At 44.4% G+C, this 21,797-nt stretch overlaps 2 protein-coding genes across 3 annotated transcripts in view; one reads left to right on the top strand and one right to left on the bottom strand.

Moving 5' to 3' along the window:
• ELMOD1 (ELMO domain containing 1) overlaps nt 1-16,183 on the bottom strand; it is a 296,287-nt gene extending 280,104 nt beyond the window's left edge. The window contains exon 1 of one of the 2 annotated variants that reach the window (XM_063951584.1): nt 16,005-16,183. The gene's annotated coding sequence lies outside the window, so the exon portion shown is untranslated. The remainder of the gene's footprint in view (nt 1-16,004) is intronic. The other variant, XM_063951582.1, reaches the window with a different exon arrangement.
• LOC135001480 (hydroperoxide isomerase ALOXE3-like) overlaps nt 15,795-21,797 on the top strand; it is a 225,206-nt gene continuing 219,203 nt past the window's right edge. The window contains exon 1 of the mRNA XM_063951585.1: nt 15,795-15,948. The gene's annotated coding sequence lies outside the window, so the exon portion shown is untranslated. The remainder of the gene's footprint in view (nt 15,949-21,797) is intronic.

The raw sequence follows: 21,797 nt of genomic DNA, 5'->3' as shown, positions 1-21,797 counted from the left end.
GTCGAAGACGTGCCCCCACTGGGGCGGACTCCCTCAGTGGAGCCCCAGCATCATGCGGTGGATTTTGTAGAGGCCGGGGAGGACTTCTGCTCCTGGGAACTAGTTGTGGTTGGCAGCTTTTTTCCACTGCCCTTACCTCTGGCAAGAAAGGACGATCTTCATACTCTCTTGTTTTTATTTGACCGAAAGGACTGCATTTGATAATGTGGCGTTTTCTTAGGCTGTGAGGGAATATAAGGCAAAAAATTTGATTTACCTGCTGTAGCTGTGGAGACCAGGTCCGAGAGACCTTCCCCAAACTATTCCTCACCCTTGTAAGGTAAAACCTCCATATGCCTCTTTGAGTCGGCATCACCTGTCCATTGCCGGGTCCATAGGACTCGTCTACCAGAAATCGACATAGCGTTGACTCTAGAACCCAGTAGGCCAATGTCTCTTTGAGCATCCCTCATATATAAGACAGCATCTTTAATATGACCCAGGGTCAATAAAATGGTATCCTTATCCAGGGTATCAAATTCCGCCGATAAGGTATCTGTCCACGCTGCTACAGCGCTACAAACCCAAGCCGACGCTATCGCCGGTCTGAGTAAGGTACCAGAATGTGTGTAAATGGACTTTAAGGTAGCCTCCTGCTTGCGATCAGCAGGATCCCTGAGGGTAGCCGTATCTTGGGATGGCAGTGCTACCTTTTTGGATAAGCGTGTCAACGCTTGGTCCACCCTTGGGGAGGATTACCACCGTATCCTGTCCTTAGCTGGGAAAGGATACACCATAAGAATCCTTTTGGGAATCTGCAGTTTCTTGTCTGGAGATTCCCACGCCTTTTCAAATAACTCGTTCAGCTCATGAGAAGGGGTAAAGGTTACCTCAGGTTTCTTTTCCTTATACATGTGTACCCTCGTGTCAGGGACAGGGGGTTCCTCTGTGATATGCAAAACATCCTTTATTGCAATAATCATATATTGAATACTTTTAGCTAATTTTGGCTGTAACTTTGCATCATCGTAGTCGGCACTGGAGTCAGAATCCGTGTCGGTATTAGTGTCTACTATTTGGGATAGTGGGCGCTTTTGAGACCCCGAGGGTCCCTGCAACATAGGGGCAGGCAGGGCCTGACTCTCTGCATAATTCCAGGACTCAGCTTTGTCCAACCTTTTGTGCAATAAATTCACATTAGCACTTAAAACATTCCACAAATCCACCGAGTCAGGTGTCTGTGTTGCCGACGGAGACACCACATTCATTTGCTCCACCTCCTCGCTAGGAAAGCCTTCTACCTCAGACATGCCGACACATGCGTACCGACACACCACACTCTCAGGGAAACCTCTTATCTGAAGACAGTTCCCCCACAAGGACCTTTGGAGAGACAGAGAGAGAGTATGCCAGCACACACCCAGCGCTAATGACCCAGGAAAAAAAACACACTGTATGTTTACCCAGGTAGCGATGTAATTATTATCTATTTGCGCCAAATTATGTGCCCCCCCCCCTTTTTAAAAACCCTCTTTCACCGTGGTAAGCAGGGGAGAGTCCGGGGAGCTTCCTCTCAGCGGTGTGCTGTGGAGAAAATGACGCTGGTGAGTGCTGAGGAACAAGCTCCGCCCCCACAGCGGAAGGCTTCGGTCCCGCTGAAAAATTCAAAAACTGGCGGGGGATCTCTTTTATATACAGTGCCCAGTCTGTATATATGCTTATTGCCAGATTTGGAGGTCCCTATTGCTGCCCAGGGCGGCCCCCCTGCGCCCTGCACCCTTACCGTGACTGCTGGGTGTGTGCTGTGTGGGAGCAATGGCGCACAGCGTTACCGCTGTGCATTACCTCTATGAAGATCTGAAGTCTTCTTTCTTCACATACTCACCCGGCTTCTATCTTCCGGCTCTGCGAGGAGGACGGCGGCGCGGCTCTGGAACGAACGGCGAGGGTGAGACCTGCGTTCCATTCCCTCTGGAGCTAATGGTGTCCAGTAGCCTAAGAAACAGAGCCTAACATTAAAGTAGGTCTGTTTCTCTCCCCTCAGTCCCTCGATGCAGGGAGTCTGTTGCCAGCAGGCTCCCTAAAAATAAAAAACCTAACCAAAATACTTTCTTTCCAGGAAGCTCAGGAGAGCTCCCTGTAATGCACCCAGTCTCCTCTGGGCACACTAAAAAACTGAGGTCTGGAGGAGGGACATAGAGGGAGGAGCCAGTGCACACCCATACCTAAAGTTCTTTCTTAGTGCCCATGTCTCCTGCGGAGCCCGTCTATCCCCATGGTCCTTACGGAGTCCCCAGCATCCTCTAGGACGTAAGAGAAACAAGAAGTGTAATAGGCTGAAACCCCGCACACAGAACAAGCGGAATGGTACTGTGCACTTGTCCACATCATACATATACGGGTCTATTAAATGAATGTCGGAATTGCCGTCTAGTCAGAAACACGGCAGTTTCCGACTTTTTTTGATCGAATCAGGATTCGACCTATTCAATGGGGCTGCCGTTTTACCGACTTGTTAACAAATCCGACTTGTCAGAAAACACGTGGAACGGCAGAATAGCCGCGGATCCACATGTTTTGTCGGATTTGCAACCAAATCCGACAGGTTTTAGTCCCGTTTTCAACAATGTCAATCCGACTTTTAAAAAAGTCGGATTCGCATTGTCAAAAAAGGGGCAAAACCAGTCGGATTTGCCCGCAAATTGAATACTGCATTGTCGGATCCTCTAGAGTCCCCATAGAGTGAAACAGCTTTGCAGGCATCAACAAGATTCCAATGCCCGTTTGAGTTAAATGCCCCGTTAACACATCTGGCAGAGTCGCCGGTATCTTGTGGAAGCTTGCAAATCGCAGGCTATTACATTTCCCCATAGAGCAAGAAGCCACACCGAGAACCGCTTTCAGCAGACGAAGCAAAAAAATGGATATGTTGGAACTTTCTATACATCCTGAGACTGTTCACGAACCTTATTCTCATTCTGAGTCAAGCGCAAAGGGTCTGCCAAGTTGTACTGCCTGATGCTAATGGGATAATCCGTTCAACTAATGTGGGCTGCGTGTGCAAGTGGAAACCTGTGCCGCCTGTTGGTTTTATGCTGGCCCCTACAAACATCAATTGTATTGGTACATACGCATTGCGCATGCACGACATTGCCCGGCGACCCGCAACGACGCTTACAGAGAAGAAAGCAGTCGCAACGGCGACCGCAAAGAAGATGGACAGCAAGAGGGTGTTCCGGGGCGTCAACCTACCGTTTGCTGCCGTTTTCAGGGACCAGGTAAGCAAAACGCAGACGTGTCCAGGCAAACGGAGGGCGGAGGAGTGACGTCAAAGCCGGGCCCATCATCGCTGGATCTATCGCACTGGGTAAGTAGGTCTAGGGATACTCTTGTTTTGAGTGAAACTTTTTTAGCATAGCAGGGCTGCACAAGCGATCGCAGCCCTGCTATGCTAAAATACACTCCCCCGTAGGCGGAGATTAGTTGATCGCACCAGCAGCAAAAAGTTGCTTGGTGCGATCAACTCGGAATGAGGGCCTAAAACCGGGTACACACTGGCCAATGTGTGTACCCGGCGATATTGGCTGCAGTGAGGACCTGGTGGGGTGGGGGCATCGGCAAGTGCATACACACTTTCCGATGCCGGCGTGAAGGGAGCGACGGTGGGGGGAGCGGGGGCCATGCTGTAGCTGCAGAATGGCCCTCATGAACGAGGTCCTCTCTCACCTGAACTGTTTAGACGAAAGAGGGGGTCATTAATGAGGCGCGGGAGTGCGAATCGTTAACGATGCGGAGTGTACACAGTAGACGAGATAGTAAAAGATATTGCTCAGAATGACACTTCTGAGCGATAGCTTTAACTTTCTCGTCTAGTGTGTATGGGGCTTTAGAATCAGGCCCCTTTTGAGCATGTAGAACGGAGCAGTTATACCCCAACATACTGTACAATAAGCTGTTTAACTTGGCTGCAGCAATAATAGCATTTTCTTCCACTTACTATCAGGGTTGCCGAGAAATTTGGTGGGCCAGAGGGTCCATTCATTTGGGGAGGTGGGGGTATTCCTAGGAGAGTCCTTGCAGGGCCCGATCTAGACTTTGTGGCACCACGGGCGAAAAAATAGGCGCGTGGCTTCACGGGGTATGGTCAGTTATGCCCCCTAGTTGTGCTGTGCCCCCAACACTGCGCCACTTAAAAATAAATAAAAAATACTTACAATCCATGCTCCTGCTTCCCGACCGCTGCTGCCCTCCGTCTCCGGCCGCCGGCGCCGCTCCTTTGATCTATGGGAGAGACGTCATGACGTCTCTCCCATAGCACCGCATAGACACTAGAGGTCAATCATGACCCCTAGTGTCTATGTGCCGCTCACACAATGCAATGCGGTGCGTGATTACTTCATCGCGCACTGCACAGCACCGCATCTACCGAGCACCAGTAGCGGATCTTGCCAAGGCGGCGGCCTCCGGAAGGCGGCACCCCAGGCAAAAATCCTGTGTGCCTGTAGCAAGATCCGCTACTGCGTCCTTGCCCCAGCAGGGTCCTGGTAGTTAGTAACTTCCCACTGTTATATATACATATATTTATACATACGTCTTAAATAAAGAAAATGACATACAGTATGCTATATATATATAATGCTGTTAATATGTATGATCCTTTCCAGGAGGGACACAATACTCTGTATCTGGACTTCCTGGGTCATGTTGGGAGGTATGATTTTGTTATATATTATTCATTTTAAATAAAGGAACTGAAAGCTGAAGCTGTTTCACATTGCAATCAATGATGTAGAGCAGGCATTCCCAACCACGGTCCTCAAGGCACACCAACAGTGCAGGTTTTAGTGATATCCAGGCTTCAGCACAGATGGTTAAATCAAACATAACTGAGGTACCAATTAAGTCACCTGTGTTCAAGCCTGGATATCACTTAAACCAGGACTGTTAGGCGCCCTACACATTAGGCGATGTGCCGCCGAGGCGCCCGACGGCCGATACGGCCGACCCGGCGGCGGGGGGGGCAGTGATGGGGGGAGTGAAGTTACTTCACTCCCCCCGTCACCCGGCTCCATAGACGTGCAGGCAAATATGGACGATCTCGTCCATATTGGCCTGCATGCACAGCCGACATGTCACCAGCGATGAACGAGCGCGGGGCCGTGCATCGTTCATCGCTGGTGACTCCACACTGCACGATATGAACGTTATCTCGTTCATTAATGAACGAGATCGTTCATATCGTGCAGTGATATCGGCATGTGTGTAGGGCCTATTAGTGTGCCTTGAGGACCGAGGTTGGGAATGCCTGATGTAGACTGTCTCGACATTGCAATGCATTTCATTTATCGCTCCAGACAATTATGTTCAGCTGTCCCGGCAATATTTACTGATAAAAATGGGTGGAAAGAGTATTTTATAATTAAGGAATAAATAATGACACTTATCGCTGCAGTAGGGGATAGTTTGAGTCGGCTCCTAGATTTCAGGATCATTAGAGGAAATGTAACAAGAATAAAGAGTTTAGGGCAGCAGTGTTAATTGGCAGCTGTTTACAGCCTTGCTTGTATTGTGCAATACTGAGTAATGTAAGTAATTAACGCTTCAATTCTTATTATTGCAGCGTAGATGTAGCAGAGCGTAAAATAGGCCCAAGAGGAGCCTTAAAGCAGACACATTTTCTGCATCAACAAAGATGTAACTGGTTGCAACTCTGCTGCCAAAGGGAAGAATCACCTGGCTCTGGCTGTCGTCTTTGTACCCACACAGAGATTCTATTACAGACTTGATATCTAGAAGACAAAGGGCCTAATTCAGACCTGATCCCAGCAGCAACATTTTTCTCCAATGGGCAAAAACATGTGCACTACAGGGGGGGGCACATATAACATGTGCAGAAAGATTTAGATTTGGCTGGGTTATATTGTTTCTGTGCAGGGTAAATACTGGCTGCTTTATTTTTACACTGCAATATATATTTAATTTTGAACACACCCCACCCAAATCTAACTCTCTCTGCACATGTTACATCTGCCCCACCTGCATTGCACATCGTTTTGCCCATTAGAACAATTTTGCTGATGCGATCAGGTCTGAATTAGGCCCAAACTATATTGTATGACCATGCATCTTACAGGGGACAGTTCTGGTAAAGGAATTCACCCTCAGATGTCTTTAGTTATTGGTTTGCACATACCATACTGCAACTTTTACTAAATGCTATGCAGTCTGTGTTTCTGACATACATAAGGAGTCTATATCATCGGGAAAAGTCACTATTCCCATTCCCCCTGGATACAGTACAGCCAGTGACGTAAGGGGAAAGCAGTGCACCCTCTGCTGGCCCTACCCACTAAACACGTGACATTGTGACGCCATGCCTAGGGAGCCAATGTCGTTGGCTCTGACTTGTTTTTGCATTAAATATTGTAACCCTATTAAATCTGGTAGGCAAAATCTACATACAGTATATCAGGGATTTGGAAATCCATTGCTTATTAAATATACCCCATTTGAAATGGTCAACTGACATTTGCTCCAATACATTACCAGATTTTTGTTCTAACCAGCCAGATTGGAAGATAAATCTTTAGGTCTATAGGCACTTACACGCAACACTATGTGACTAGGATGCACCAGGAGACTGTGCTTATTAATTTGATATGTGCCACTTGTATATATGAGTGACGACAGTCTGTATATGAAGCACAAAGAAACTTGGTATGGAAAGTATCTATTGTGCTGCATCGTAGCACTTCGTATGCAGATTCAGAGACTCAGTCACACACAAATATAGAAATGTTGCATCTAAAAGTAATCAGCACAGTGTCCTAACGTGACCTAGTCACATCATGTTGTGCCTAAGATGCATTTTTGGCAAAAAAGATGACCAACGCTAGGAGAGTCTCAAGGTAACTGGTGTTTCAAGAGGGGCTTTTTGGCGTGACTACAGCACATCTGTAATGTGAACTGCCTAATTCAGACCTGATCGCAACAGCAAACTTTTTCTCTAATGGGCAAAATCATGTGCACTGCAGGTGGGGCAGATATAACATGTGCAGAGAGAGTTAGATTTGGGTGTGGTGTGTTCAAACTGAAATCTAAATTGCAGTGTAAAAATAAAGCAGTCAGTATTTACCCTGCACAAAAACAAAAACAACCCACCAAATCTAACTCTCTATGCACATGTTACATTTGCCCCACCTGTAGGGCACATGGTTTAGCCCATTAGAGAAAGATTTTGCTTTAGCGATCAGGTCTGAATTAGGACCACTGTATGTTATAATGTGAACTGGGGATACAGTGTTGCATAATGTGTACTGGCAGCCCTGCAAGGTGACATTATGTGAACTAGGGCCCTATTATGGTTCATAAAGTAAACTAGGGCACTGTTATGGGGCATAACATTAAATAAGGCACTGCTATGGTTCAGAAAATGGACTAGGGCGATAATATGGGGCATAAAAGTAACAGCAGCAGCAGAGATGTGTCCCTTTAGAACAGTCGTGCCAGTAGAATTTTGTTCTTAGTGGTACTGATAGTAAAAATGGGAGTGGTCATGTGTCATGAGGGGGCGTGGTCATATGAAACTAGGGGAGTGGCTACATGACAATAGAGGCATGGCCTCATTATGCCACACACTGTAATGCCCCTTACACATTACGCCAAACACTGTAATGGCCATTACACATTATGCCACATACCGTAATGCTTATTACACATTATGCCACACACTGTAATGCTTATTACACATTATGCCACACACCATAATGCTAGACACAGTAATGCCTTACATATTATACCACACCGTAATGTCTATTACATATTATGCCACACACAGTTATGCCACTGACACCATTTTATGTCCCACACACAAAAATGCCCAAGTAGTGTGCTGGTGGTATGTAATGGTACTCCGTACCAACCCGTACCACCCTACTTTCGGCACTGCTCTAGAAGCACTGGGAAAGGGCCCCTTCAAAATGTTGCTATGGGGCCCACAAAGTTCTGGCTACACCCCGTGCTCTAGTCCCTTCATAAACAAGTAGAAAATGAGAACTTCGATGTCAATGTCCAACTAGACAGAATATACAGACTTCATAACAAGTATTCTGTATATCCCACTTATATCTCTATATATCTATCAATGCCCAGAAATGTACTATTCATTAACATTTATTTATAGAGCACCAGCATAGTCCCTTGCACTTTACATTGGGGGAGGAAAAGGGGGGATACTATAACGAGACTGTGTAATAACATAGTGACAAACAACCAGGTAAGAGTGTCATTTACTAAGATATAATTTATTATGCATTTATTATGAAACAGGCATTCTCTTATATTGTCAAAAATAGTTAGCAATTATTTGATCAGCAACGTTTACAGTGCTTAATGATGTTATGCGACTGTGGTGTGATCTGTCACATTACTGAAAACCCGGAGGCCTAGGTAATAAAAGCTGCACTCTCATCATTGCCAGGCAGTACAACGAGACCAGGTGGGGATTTACTACAACATGTAAGTAGCATACTATATTATTAGTGGGTAAAGGGAACTACATAATAGCACTCATGCTCAAATTACCTGGTTAGATAGTTCACCCTTCCAACCATAAAATATTAAGGACAGTCCATCACCATCTGAAAAACAAATACTGTGCAGCTCCACATTTATACCAAAGTCACATCTCAAAACTGGAACTTAGCGTATACTTGAGGAGACCAATAACCTGAACTGTGCTTATATCTCTTTATATTTATACAATGCTATAACAACTGCAAAGTTAAAAGTACTAAAGCTATAGCAAAGCAACCGTCTACATTAGATATGAAAGCCTGCAAGCAATGCTTGTGTTCTTCTGCAACCACTGACCGCGTCTTGCTCACCAGTGGGGATTGCTCCTGGTACTGTTATACCGATGTGTAAATGAGCAGGGTGGTTCCGGCAGAGCGCAAGCTGCAGACGCTGAAATCATCAAAGGACATCGGTGGGTCCTGTAGCTGCAGGGAGGGTGACTAGCAAAGCAGCGGCAGGTACCGGAGCTGCAGGGAGTGTGAGTAGTGCAGCGGCGGGTGCCGAAGCTGCAAGGAAGGTGAATAGTGGAGTGGCGGTTGATGACTCCCAGAGCTGCTGGGAGTGTGAGACACACACACTCTCATTCTCTCCTGGCTACCTGGCATAATATGTACATAAGGGCTACCTGGCGTAATGTGTATATGGGGCTGCCTGATGTAATGTGTATATGGGGCTGCCTGGCGTAATGTGTATATGGGGCTGCCTGGCGTAATGTGTATATGGGGGTGCCTGGCGTAATGTGTACATGGGGGCTACCTGGCGTAATGTGTACATGGGGGCTACCTGGCGTAATGTGTACATGGGGGCTACCTGGCGTAATGTGTACATGGGGGCTACCTGGCGTAATGTGTACATGGGGGCTACCTGGCGTAATGTGTACATGGGGGCTACCTGGCGTAATGTGTACATGGGGGCTACCTGGCGTAATGTGTACATGGGGGCTACCTGGCGTAATGTGTACATGGGGGCTACCTGGCGTAATGTGTATAAGGGGCAACCTGGCGCAATGTGTATAAGGGGCTACCTGCCGCAATGTGTATATGGGGCTACATGGCGCAATGTGTATAATGGTCTACCTGGCATAATGTATATATGGGGCTACCTTGCGTAGGATGGTGATGAGTCTGGGGGCTGAGGAAGGTGATGGGGATGTGTTTGTATGTATGTATGTGTGTATGTATGTATGCGTGTATATATATATATATATATATATATATATATATATATATATATATAATTCCAAATAAGGGGAGCACTCACCAGTCTTCAAGAAGGTATAAGTTTTATTCAGGTCATCAATGACAAGCAGGTTAGATCGACGTTTCGGTCATGTTTCTGACCTTTGTCAGGATACCAGTACAGTGAACTGGTGCTACCTAAATACCCCCATAAGTCCCACCTCCCAATTAATCATAGCAACTCCCCCACACCCCATAACAAAAGATAATGTCATTAATTTATGTTATCAAATGAATCAACATACATACATGAAATAGAAAACAAGAGATCATATCAAATATCAGGCATAAATAATGTTATACTGACCTCCTCATGTAGTCACAAGCATGCAGTCACACTCTATCAGCTTCGCGTGTGGCGTGCGTTCCACTGCGGCCCGTACTTCCGGTCCGTGGAACGCACATCCAGCACTTCCGGGATATAGATCCCGGGGTGTGCATAGATGTTGCCAGGTAACCATGTGAAGATGCGTCGTCATGTGCCATTAAGGCACTTCCTGTGCGCACGGTAGTAGGGAAGTTATGTATCAACATAATATGGTTGCTTAGCAACCGTTATCGTCAGTGTGGAATCACAGGTCACCATATCAAAGCAAGAGCAATATAGATCTATATAAAACGGGTTGTTATATCATGATCAGTGGTATGGAGTAAAAAAAGGGCATCACATACCCAAATCTGAATTTAGATATAAACAAATAAATAAATAAAGAGCGATGTCCCACTAGTCATATACTAGGGGTAATGATATATTATAAGTGTCCCATTCTAAAGCTATAGGTTGATAATTGCTATTAGGTTCCCGTGGTCATTGCTGAAATGTGTGTGACTACAAATAGTGACCACTTGGGGGGTAAGTAGGTTGGTGGGCGGTAGGTCGTTTGGGGTATCATTTAACATAAGTATAAATAGAAATTCCAAAAAATGAATTCCAAAAAATAAATATCACATACAAAGATAAATAATCAGATACCATCCAGGTATATATTGGATATTTATATCTCATTAGTATTTGGTTTCAAGGATTGTATAGAAAAAATTCAAAAGAACCGACGACAGGAACAAAAATATAAAAATAGAAAAAAGGAAAGAAAAAAGAAAAAATAGAATTATGTTAATTATATATAAAAAAGTTTCAGAACAGTCCCACATGGAGGGTTGATGTGAGGTAAACCAACACGGAGTATCCTTTATAAAAAGATACTATAGTGTATTCCATCATTAAGGCCTCGTGGTCTTATTGTGTCCAGTCTGTATATCCAGGCGGCTTCTCGCTTCAATAGCAATTTTGCTCGGTCACCACCTCTTCTCGGTGCCTCCACTCTGTCTATTACCATACTTCTTAAGGATGCCAAAGAGTGTTTTGCCTCACAGAAGTGTCTACCAACAGGTTTGTCCGAGGTGCCACTTGATATTGCATTCCTGATGGAGAGACGGTGGTTGGCCATCCTCTCACGGAATGGACGAACCGTCTTCCCCACATATACCAGGGAACATGGGCATGTCAGGGTGTATACCACATAGTCAGAGGTACATGTCAATCTATGACGGATGGTTATTTTTTCTCCCGTATGTGGGTGATGGAAAAACTGGCCCGTGGTCATGCTTCTGCATGTGGTGCAGTTGATGCATTTGAAGCACCCTAATTTTTTGGGTATCTGCCACATATTGGATGTTTGCTGTACCATCCTGTCGGGCTGCATCAGTATATCTTTCAGATTGTGTGCACGTCTGAAACTGAGTAGTGGTTTGTCAGGTAATTTTTTCCTGAGTACGGGGTCCGTTTTGACCACTGGCCATAGGTTTCTAACTGCTCTCCGGATAACCGGACCTGCTGTGTTAAAGGTTGTGGAGATGACAAATGGATTATCCTTCTTATGTTTTTTATGTGAGGCTCCCCTATAGATGTTTTTGGCTTTGTATAGGCATCTCATGATGGTCTTTTTGTCATACCCTCTTTTTTCAAATCTTTTTTTCATCTCATCTAGTTGCTTGACAGCTACTTCTTCATCTGAATTGTTTCTGAGGACCCTTAGGAATTGAGATATTGGTAGATTCTGCTTCAATGGTCCAGGGTGGTGACTGTCAAAAGACAGTAGGTTGTTCCTGTCAGTCGGTTTTCTATACAATTTGAAACCATAGCCATCATTGGTGGTGTAAATACTGACATCCAGGAAGTCCACAGTATCAGTACTGGAGTGCATTGTAAATCTAATTGTGGAATCTAGGGCATTGAGATGCTCAACCATGTTCACCAGGGCCTCCTGGGTACCCACCCATATCAGAAAAACATCGTCTATAAATCTTCGATAGAAGGCGATACTATCTCCAAACGGCGGTATGATGTTAGTGGTCTCATATGCATCCATAAAGAGGTTTGCATACGACGGGGCTATGTTACTCCCCATCGCTGTCCCGGCCGTTTGAAGATAGTATCGCCCTCCGTAGGAGAAATAGTTGCAATTCAAAATCAATTCCAACAGATCCATCAGAAAATCTATCGGGGGTTGACCCCTATGTGATGCGGTCAGTGCTCGTTTGGTCATGGCTAGACCTTGGTTATGAGGGATCACCGTGTATAGTGAGGCCACATCCATAGTGACCAGAATCCTCTGGCCAGTATGGGTCTGTTGATTCAATAATCTTAGAAAGTCTTCAGTGTCTTTTAGATAGCTGTTGGTCTTCTTAACACAGACTTGTAAAAAACTGTCTACATATTGTGCTACTTTAGAGAAGAGTGAATTGCGTGCGGAAATTATTGGACGGCCAGGAGGTCTGTCCAAAGTCTTATGTATTTTAGGTATCACGTATAGGATAGGAGTAATAGGGAAGTCTGTTTTAAGAAAAGCAATAGTATCCTCATCTATCCAGTTCTGAGTGAATGCCATGTCTAGGACATTATCTAGCCTTTTCTTAAAGACTACACCAGGATCCCCCGGTAATAGTCTATAAGTTCCTGCATCAGCGAGTTGTCTCCGTACTTCTGCATCATAATCTGTGGTGTTCAGTATTACAACTGCTCCCCCCTTGTCTGCGGGTCTCACAGTAATGCTGGAGTTGTTTCTAATCTCATACAGTGCCTTCCTCTCAATGGCCGAAAGATTGTGTCTAATCATTTTTTGTTTAGTCAGTGATTTTTTGACTTCTGAGTCAAGCATTCTGGTGAACGTTCTAATGCTGGAGTTATATATATATGTGGGGGGCGCCATGACATGAGCTTGCTTCCGGTGTCATGGCTACATGCTAGGCCTCTGCAAATGAGGACAGGTTATCCAGGGAAATGTAGAATAATGAGCTGCTATTTTTTTTACCTTTAGAGAAAATCAATGTTTTAAATCTCGCTGTAAACAAGAAAATCATTTGTCATCTTTATATTCCCCCCATAGATGGGACTTAACAGGCCATAGAGTCACTATGATCCCGAGCACGGGGGCTGGAATCAAATTACTAGGGATAGAAAAATAAATCATTATCATCAAAAGCAAAACAATGTTGCAGGTACAAAATACCTGGATTAAAAAGAGAGAGAGAGAGAGAGAGAGAGAGAGTTGGGTGAGGGGGAAGGGGTGTGAAGGGAAGAAATACCAGAGGGAAGAAAAAAAGTAAGGAAAAGAAGGTAGAAGAGGGGAAGAGAGGGGGAGGGGGAGAGATGAACTTGAACAACTTCTAGGGGGTAGTAGGTTTGAAAACATTTAAAGTGCACTGTGGGAGAGGAGACTCACACCTGTCCCCTGAACAATTACCCCATTATTTTGTTCAAGAAATGTTTTTTAGGAAACCATACTTGATATTTACAGTAAAACTACTTGACTAGAAAATGAGGGTCTATTGCAGGCTTGTTGGAGCAGTTTTAATTCTTGCGGTTTCATTTTGTTGATGCCTTATTCCAAAATAAATCATTGGGACACCTGCCTGTAGCTCCTGGAAGTGTCAGGTGGAGCACTTTTACTGACTCACTACTTGCAGAACTGTAAATGGTATCAAAACCAGATCACAGAAGCACCAGGGATGAACAAAGGGGGTCAGGTCTAAAACCGCTGGCATGGGACATGATATGGGTCTCTTTGTATGTTAGGGGTGGCACATTTTTCTACTGTTCATTACTCTTTTCTGATGGAGCAAAAACAGGCAACCATGATACCATACCCTCCAACATTTTAAACATGAAAATCGGTACATATTAGGAAAGGGGCGTGGCCACTGGTAAAGGGGGCGTGGTCACATCCCTTTTGCTATACTTTAAATGGAAGTTTGGAGAGCCAGAAATCAGTCCAGACCATAAAAAAAGGTACTGTACCTGCCAAAAAGGTGCAGCTGGAGGGTATGTGATACAAGTGCTTCTAAGGTAGTCTATGGTGGTCATTCCGAGTTGATCGCTAGCTGCATTCGTTCGCTGTGCAGCGATGAGGCCAAAAAACGTCACTTCTGCACATGCGTATGCGGCGCAATGCGCACGCGCGTCGTACTATTATAACGAACGATGTAGTTTCACACAGAGTCTAGCGAAGCTCTTCAGTCGCACTGCTGTCCGCAGAGTGATTGACATGAAGTGGGCGTTTCTGGGTGTCAACTGACCGTTTTCAGGGAGTGTTCGGAAAAATGCAGGCGTGCCAGTAAAAACACAGGCGTGGCTGGGCGAACGCAGGGCGTGTTTGTGACATCAAAACAGGAACTGAACAGTCTGAAGTGATCGCAAGCGCTGAGTAGGTATTGAGCTACTTTAAAACTGCACAAAAAAAACTTTGCCGCCGCTCTGCGATCCTTTCGTTCGCACTTCTGCTAAGCTAAAATACATTCCCAATGGGAGGCGGTATAGCTTTTGCACGGCTGCTAAAAACTGCTAGCGAGCGAACAACTCGGGATGACCACCTATGTACAGCATGAACCAGAACTGACATCACAAGTCTAATGTAGGAAAGTAAAGTGTACGTTTCATCCCAAACACTCAGGAAAGACTTGTGTACAAATTAGAAAAGGGGGCGTTGTCACGGGTAAAGGGCCCTTTTCCTATACTTTCAATGGAAGTTTGGAGAGACAAAAATCGGTACAGACCATAAAAAAATGTACTGTACCTATTAAAAAGGTACAGTTGGAGGGTATGCTTGTGTAGCACCAATAGCTCTGATAGAACACACAATTTGTTATTTGCTGGATGGAATTATTTGTTTGCGAGTAGAACAGTGGGGGACACATTAATATGTAGTTATAATGATGTATCAGCTCTTATTAGTAATTAATCATCGGGGGTTAAACCACAAATTTCATTAGGTTTCCGTAGCCAGTGATTTAGACAACATGCCAAACTAATTGCCAATACAGAATAATTAATCTAGTAGGAGTATTAGAAGTGTACATAAAAGGTTCCCTTAGAAAACACACATTGCATAAAATCTCACCGGCTACAGATTACAATTAGTAAAGATAAAAAGCAGAATTCCTTTAACTAGAACTATGATGTGGGGGAAATTGCCAAATAAAGAGCTATGTACAAGATACTGTAAGCACAGAGGTAGGTAGATCGCTGGTGGCATTTTAACATCTGTATGTCACAAAGCCAATCCATGGAATCAATAATACCCTTTAGCCATGCAACAAACGAAAATCACCTATTGTCTAGCAGGCATTTAAAACGGCGCAGCAGCACACAGGAGACATCTATAATAAATGGGTGCCCTAGATGATTTCACAAAAGCAAGTCCGTTCCATTGGTAGGTGCTGCCAATAATACATTGCTGCAATATGGATTCTATTTTATTAGGTCTTCACACAGCCATCCCAGAATATATATATATATATATATATATATATATATATATATATATATATTATATAAATATATAAAACACATCACCACCTAATTAACAAGTCGGCACCATTAGATGCTACAAGGCAGGTGATTGCACAGTTTGCACGAATTAATTGCACTACCAAGAGGGGGATGGGGGGGAGATGGTCTAATATTAACCCCTTTTTAATCCAGAAATGGACAGCATAAGACCACATATCATCAGTCCCTGCGTTGTTCTATTTTATCATGCAGCATGTGTGCTGGTCACATAAATATCCCAGGATTGGGCACAGCAAGCCCTTGTTACTATGCCTACAGACTGGATGCACCACAATAGGAATGCAGCAAAGGTGCTGATCATGGACGGAGGTGATGAGATGCATACTGCTACCTTACAGCCTTCTATGTGGGGGTCTCTCACTCACCTGCAGTGACTTCTACGAGTGGGGGTCCGTTGTTTCAGAATCAGGATCCCATGATCAAGCGGCTGCTGTCAGTGACTGTGTGAGTCCCCTAGCTGCTTCCCTGCACGGGGGCGCGCTTTCCCAGGCTGAGAACAACACATGCGCGCCCCCGCTCCCAATCAGAGGGACAATGTAGCAGTCTCGGGCGCTCTGCCCACTTTCACACCTTTGCGTCTGTATGGGTGCAAACAAATGTATCAATATACACTGTCTCCAAATGCCATCATTTTTTGGATGTGTGTATTATGCTCTGCATGGGAACCGGAGCACGTTGAATTAGAGTGGCAGCATACTGTGGATTTATCTATCTATCTATCTATCTATCTATCTATCTATCTATCTATCTATCTATCTATCTATCTATCTATCAGGGCTGTTTCTAGCCAATTTGGCTCCCAGTGCGAGATTTAAAAATGCGCCCCCCCATGACATAAAAAAATGTGCCCCCCCCCCCCAAAACACACACCTAGATAAAAAAAAACTTGCGCGCACGCCCAGCAAGGGGGCGTGGCCTCATCTAAATGGGTGTGGCCTCATTTAAATGGGCATGGCCTCGTCTGAAAAGACTACCTCACAATCCAGTTTTTGACCCTGCTCCAACAGATCACGACCACCACAGGAAAAAAAAATTCTACCATATTAAGCCCCACACAGTAATGCCCCCTGCACCATATTATGCCACACACCGCAATGCCCTTGATACATTAAATCCCCACACTGCGGCAGGCAAGAGTCCCCATTTCACACATTACGGCAGGTGTCCCCATTTTACACATTGAGAGAGAGAGAGAGAGATAGAGAATACTTATAGAGGCGATTACCGCTCTTCGGCACGCCTCACCAGTGGCTCCTCGTGCCGGCCTTTCCCTCTTCCTAACTTGGATCCCCCTCTGTACTCCGCTCGGGGGGGGGGGAGTTTTGCGGAGTGGCGGGGCTGCGTCGCCTGCCCCAAGAAACGGCCCTGCTATCTATCTATCTATCTATCTATCTATCTATCTATCTATCTATCTATCTATGGATTTCATATACAGTATGTCCCATTTTAATTGGGGGAAGCGCCGACTTTATCTGTTTCCAACCGGTTACGTGTGGCATTAAGAAAGCCAGAGCTTGTACTTGCAGTGCGGAATAATGGAACCGGCTTGCGTTCACTTGCGCTGGACCCGAATTAAGGGCCTAATTCAGAGCCGATCCTGCAGCGACCGCACCCTGAAGCCCTATGTGGTGTGCGCACGTGAAAGCATCTCACTGGTGCGATTGCCTCTGCCTGATTGACAGGCAGAGGCGTTCGCAGGGCTGGAGGGGGCGTGCTAGCATCATTTGAACACAGTTGGGGGGGAGTGGTCCGTACAATGCAGGCATGTCCGAACCATTGCTGGGGCGGGCCACAGCGGCTGCGTGATGTCACACGCAGCTGCTGTGACCCAAAACATGGTGGGTATCAGCCATGCTAGGCAGCATAGGCAGGGAGCTACTTGTCGTGTGCGAAAGCATCGCCGCCATGCCTATGCATCTAGGCTGCATAAGCAGGGAGCTACTTGTCAGTCAGGTGCAAAAGCATTGCCGCCATGCAATGCTATTGCACATGTGCAGGGGGGGGGGGGGGGGCTGGCATTCGGTGCAGACTATCCCTGTGCTGGACGTCCCCATGCAAGTGAGCGTTTTTTCATCATAGATGTGCTTTTTTACGCACATCTACGATCGGCTCTGAATTAAGTCCATGTACTGTATATCAAACCTTGAAGCGGCTGCAGTGCTAATGCTGCCCCCGCCTGCTGGCGCAAACGAGTATGGAGTAAATAGAACTAGCAGGTTCCATACCTATACCTATTTTATGTAACTTACAAAATGCTAGTAAAGCAATATTGTTGTGCCAGTGGGTAAGGGGCATCATTCTGTGTAAAACAAACCTCTTGCGGCATACATATAGTGTGGCATAGCATTTGTGTTCCAGCAAGGAAAAGAAGCACTTTGAGGTTTCCTTGCTGGAAAATAATGGACAATAGGGAACAATGAATGCAGAATCTGTGAAATGACAGTGCTCACTCTATAAAGTACAATATATTATACCTCGTATACAACTTTAATGCTGTGACAGGTGTTCAGCATTCCCCATTGGGTAATAGTTGTCAGTAAATGAGCCTCTGAAGCTATGTTAGTTTTGGCTGGACATATTTGCCTTTTAGGAAAATAATGTATTGTTTTTATGATATTACCGAGACACACACAATTATTATTTATTTATTATCAGTTATTTATTATAGCACACACATATTCTGCAACGCTTTACAGAGAACATTTGCCCATTCACATCAGTCCCTGCCCCAGTGGAGCTTACAATCTATATTCCCTATCTCATATACATGCAGTCACTTTCACGCTAGGGTTTATTTTCTTGGGAGCCAATTAACCTACCAGTATATTTTTGGATTGTGGGAGGAAACCGGAGTACCCGGAGGAAACCCACGCAAGTACGGGGAGAATATACAAACTCCACACAGTTAGAGACATGGGGGTAAATTTACTAAGATAGAAATTCTATTTAAGATGGGATGTTGCCCGTAGCAACCAATCAGATTCCAGGTAATATCTTCTAGAAGGTGCTAGATACATGAGAAGTAAAATCTGATTGGTTGCTATGGGCAACATCCCATCTTAAATAGAACTTCCATCTTAGTAAATTTAACCCATGACCTCAGTACTGTGAGTAATGCAGTAATGCTAACCATCACACACACACACACACACACACACACACACACACACACACACACACACACACACACACACACACACACACACACACACACTAGAATGGAGGTGCGGCACTCACGGTATAAATAACGGATATTCAGCTGTCACGTATCTTTAGTAACGTTTCAGTGCCCCAGCACTGTCGTCAGGCTTTATAAAGATACGTAATGAAACAGAGAAAAATAGGAAAGTGCCTCAAGTGGCGCAATGCAGCTATAGTACCTGATGGTTCAAAATAAATGTCACCACATTTAAAGACAAGAATAGATACAACAAAATATGAACCTTCTTAGTACACACAGCGCAAACAAAAAAGGGAAGGAAAAAAATATTTTTTATACGTTCCTGATTGAATATGCAGGCTCAGATGTCTCTGTCCAACCTTCCAGATGAGTAGAATGCGACTTGTATAATTTCGATATGAAACAGAAAAAAATGAACAACCAATGTGTAGTATTTCACAACAATAAATAAATCAGAAAACAAGTCTTTGGCTGATCAGATATAGATATCCAGGTCCAGCGTACCCCACTCACTCAGTGATAGATGGATATATGCATATAAAGGGTATCTTTATGCCATCCGATATCGTGTCTATTCACCCTATAAAAAGAGATCCAATTATTGGATCCCTGGTACCGGTACAACCAGTACATATATATCGTAGGGCACCCAATTTAAAAAATAAACTTGTTTCCAGTGCTCTCCCTTCTGTACCATCTGGACCAAGGATTACATCCAAAGGTTTTTTTAGATGCGGAAGCTGCATTGGCTGCAAAAACATTAAAAGTGAAGGACAAAGCAAAATCACTAAGATCTCCATTAATAATGTGGATATTGATATTACTGATTTTATAACATGTGATACAAAAAATATTGTGTATGCGGTCAGATGCAAATGTAATTTATTTTACAAAGTACGAATAGGGGAGCATATAAGAAATATAAAGAAGGGGCTAGATACCCATTCTTTATCCTTACATTTTAAAAATATACATAATTGCCTGGTTTCCGATATCACAGGTTTTTATAAAGATACGTGACCATTGAATGTCCGTTATTTATGCTGTGAGTGCCGCACCTCCATTCTACTACAAGTTTTACATGTGAGGGCACCGGCTGATTTATTATCAATTGCTCTGGGAGTGCCATTCTCTCTCATATATATATATATATATATATATATAGAGAGAGAGAGAGAGAGAGTATATCTAATAGGTATATCACTCTTGCGTGTGCAGTCATTCTCTGATATACGTTCAACCACCCAAGGTCCCTGTTGTCACAAAATAGTCCCTGTGTGGAGATAATGTAGGTAACACAGATGTTTGCAGATTCTGAAGTGGCTGCTTAGGGAAGTCTTGTTCAATTTTTTTTAATGGATCATCATTGTACAAGTCATGTGTGATGAGGCTGATGTGAAATTATTTGAGCTATGTGGTAAATTTTATATTCTGGGATTTTTTTTCTGTCAGAAGTGTGCGTCATAGTGAGGCAGGGATGTGCTGCTTTCCTGTAAGCAGTGTCTCTCTGAGAGTTGTTACTGTTTAAACTTGTGAAGTGATACAGCTGTGAGTTCAAAAGTCACCCCTGCCACTGAAGAATTTCCCATTAGGCAATGCCTACGGGTGACACTTGCAGGGGAGTGGAGGAGCAATTGGATGCTTGTGTTGGTACTGTCAGTCTGAAATGTACCTGTAGCTGCAAAATATTTCCACTGCATTGTACCATGGTGGTCATTCCGAGTTGATCGTTAGCTGCATTCGTTCGCTGTGCAGTGATGAGGCAAAAAAACGGCACTTCTGCGCATGCGTATGTGGCGCAATGCAATACAACGAACGATATAATTTCACACAGGGTCAAGCAAAGCTTTTCAGTCGCACTGCTGGCCGCAGAGTGATTGACATGAAGTGGGCGTTTCTGGGTGGCAAGTGATCGTTTTCAGGAAGTGTTCCAAAAAACGCAGGCGTGCCAGGAAAAACGCAGGCGCGGCTGGGCGAACGCAGGGCTTGTTGTGACGTCAAACCAGGAATTGAACAGTCTGAAGTCATCGCAAGCGCTGAGTAGGTATTGAGCTACTCTAAAACTGCACATAAAAACTTTTCCGCCGCTCTGCGATCCTTTTGTTCGCACTTCTGCTAAGCTAAAATACACTCCCAGTGGGAGGCGGCATAGCGTTTGCACGGCTGCTAAAAACTGCTAGCGAGCAGACAACTAGGAATGACCACCATAATGCCATCCTGAATGGAGTGTAAATGGGTAGGACATATACATACGGTATCCGTTTGATAGATAGACAGTGTCTAGTTAGACAGTCAATAGACACCATATGTTAGACAGACATTAGGTCGACATGGTCAAAAGGTCAACATGGTCAAAACGTCGACATGTCAAAAGGTCGACATGGTCAAAAGGTCGACATGAAAATGGTGAACGTAAAAAAGATAGACAAATGTTTTTTTATGTAACATGTTTTTGGACTATTTCATACTTTCTCTATCCATGTCGGCATAGAGTTGGTTATAAACCTTGTGGCGAGCGTATGCCTTTCTACAATTGGGGGTCCCAGATGATAAAACTATCCACACAAACCACAAAAATGCAAAAAACATGGTGTCTACCCTTTTTATGTCGACCTTTTGACCCTGTCGACCTTTTGACCTGTCGACCTTTTGAACTGTCGACCTTTTGTCCTGTCAAACTTTTTCATGTCGACCTTTCGACCCTGTCGACCTAATGTCTGTCTAACATATGGTGTCTATCTATTGACTGTCTAACTAGACACTATCTATCTTTCATACCGGAACCCATACATACTGCCCCTGTAAGCTGTCCTACTTAGTAAATATGTATACCTAAATTAAAGAAATAAAAAAAAATTCATAGTGGCTTTTTAAAAAGTAAATAAATATTACATTAAATTGGTAATCATCAAACAATGTTTATATCCAATCAATGAAAAGCATAAAATTAGGTGGGAAGGGGGGGCATTACTATTGT

Source organism: Pseudophryne corroboree, chromosome 2, assembly GCF_028390025.1.
Source record: "Pseudophryne corroboree isolate aPseCor3 chromosome 2, aPseCor3.hap2, whole genome shotgun sequence".
NCBI classification, from domain to species: domain Eukaryota; kingdom Metazoa; phylum Chordata; class Amphibia; order Anura; family Myobatrachidae; genus Pseudophryne; species Pseudophryne corroboree.
Note: the sequence above shows the minus strand (reverse complement) of the source record. Positions and strands in the feature narration are given on the sequence as shown.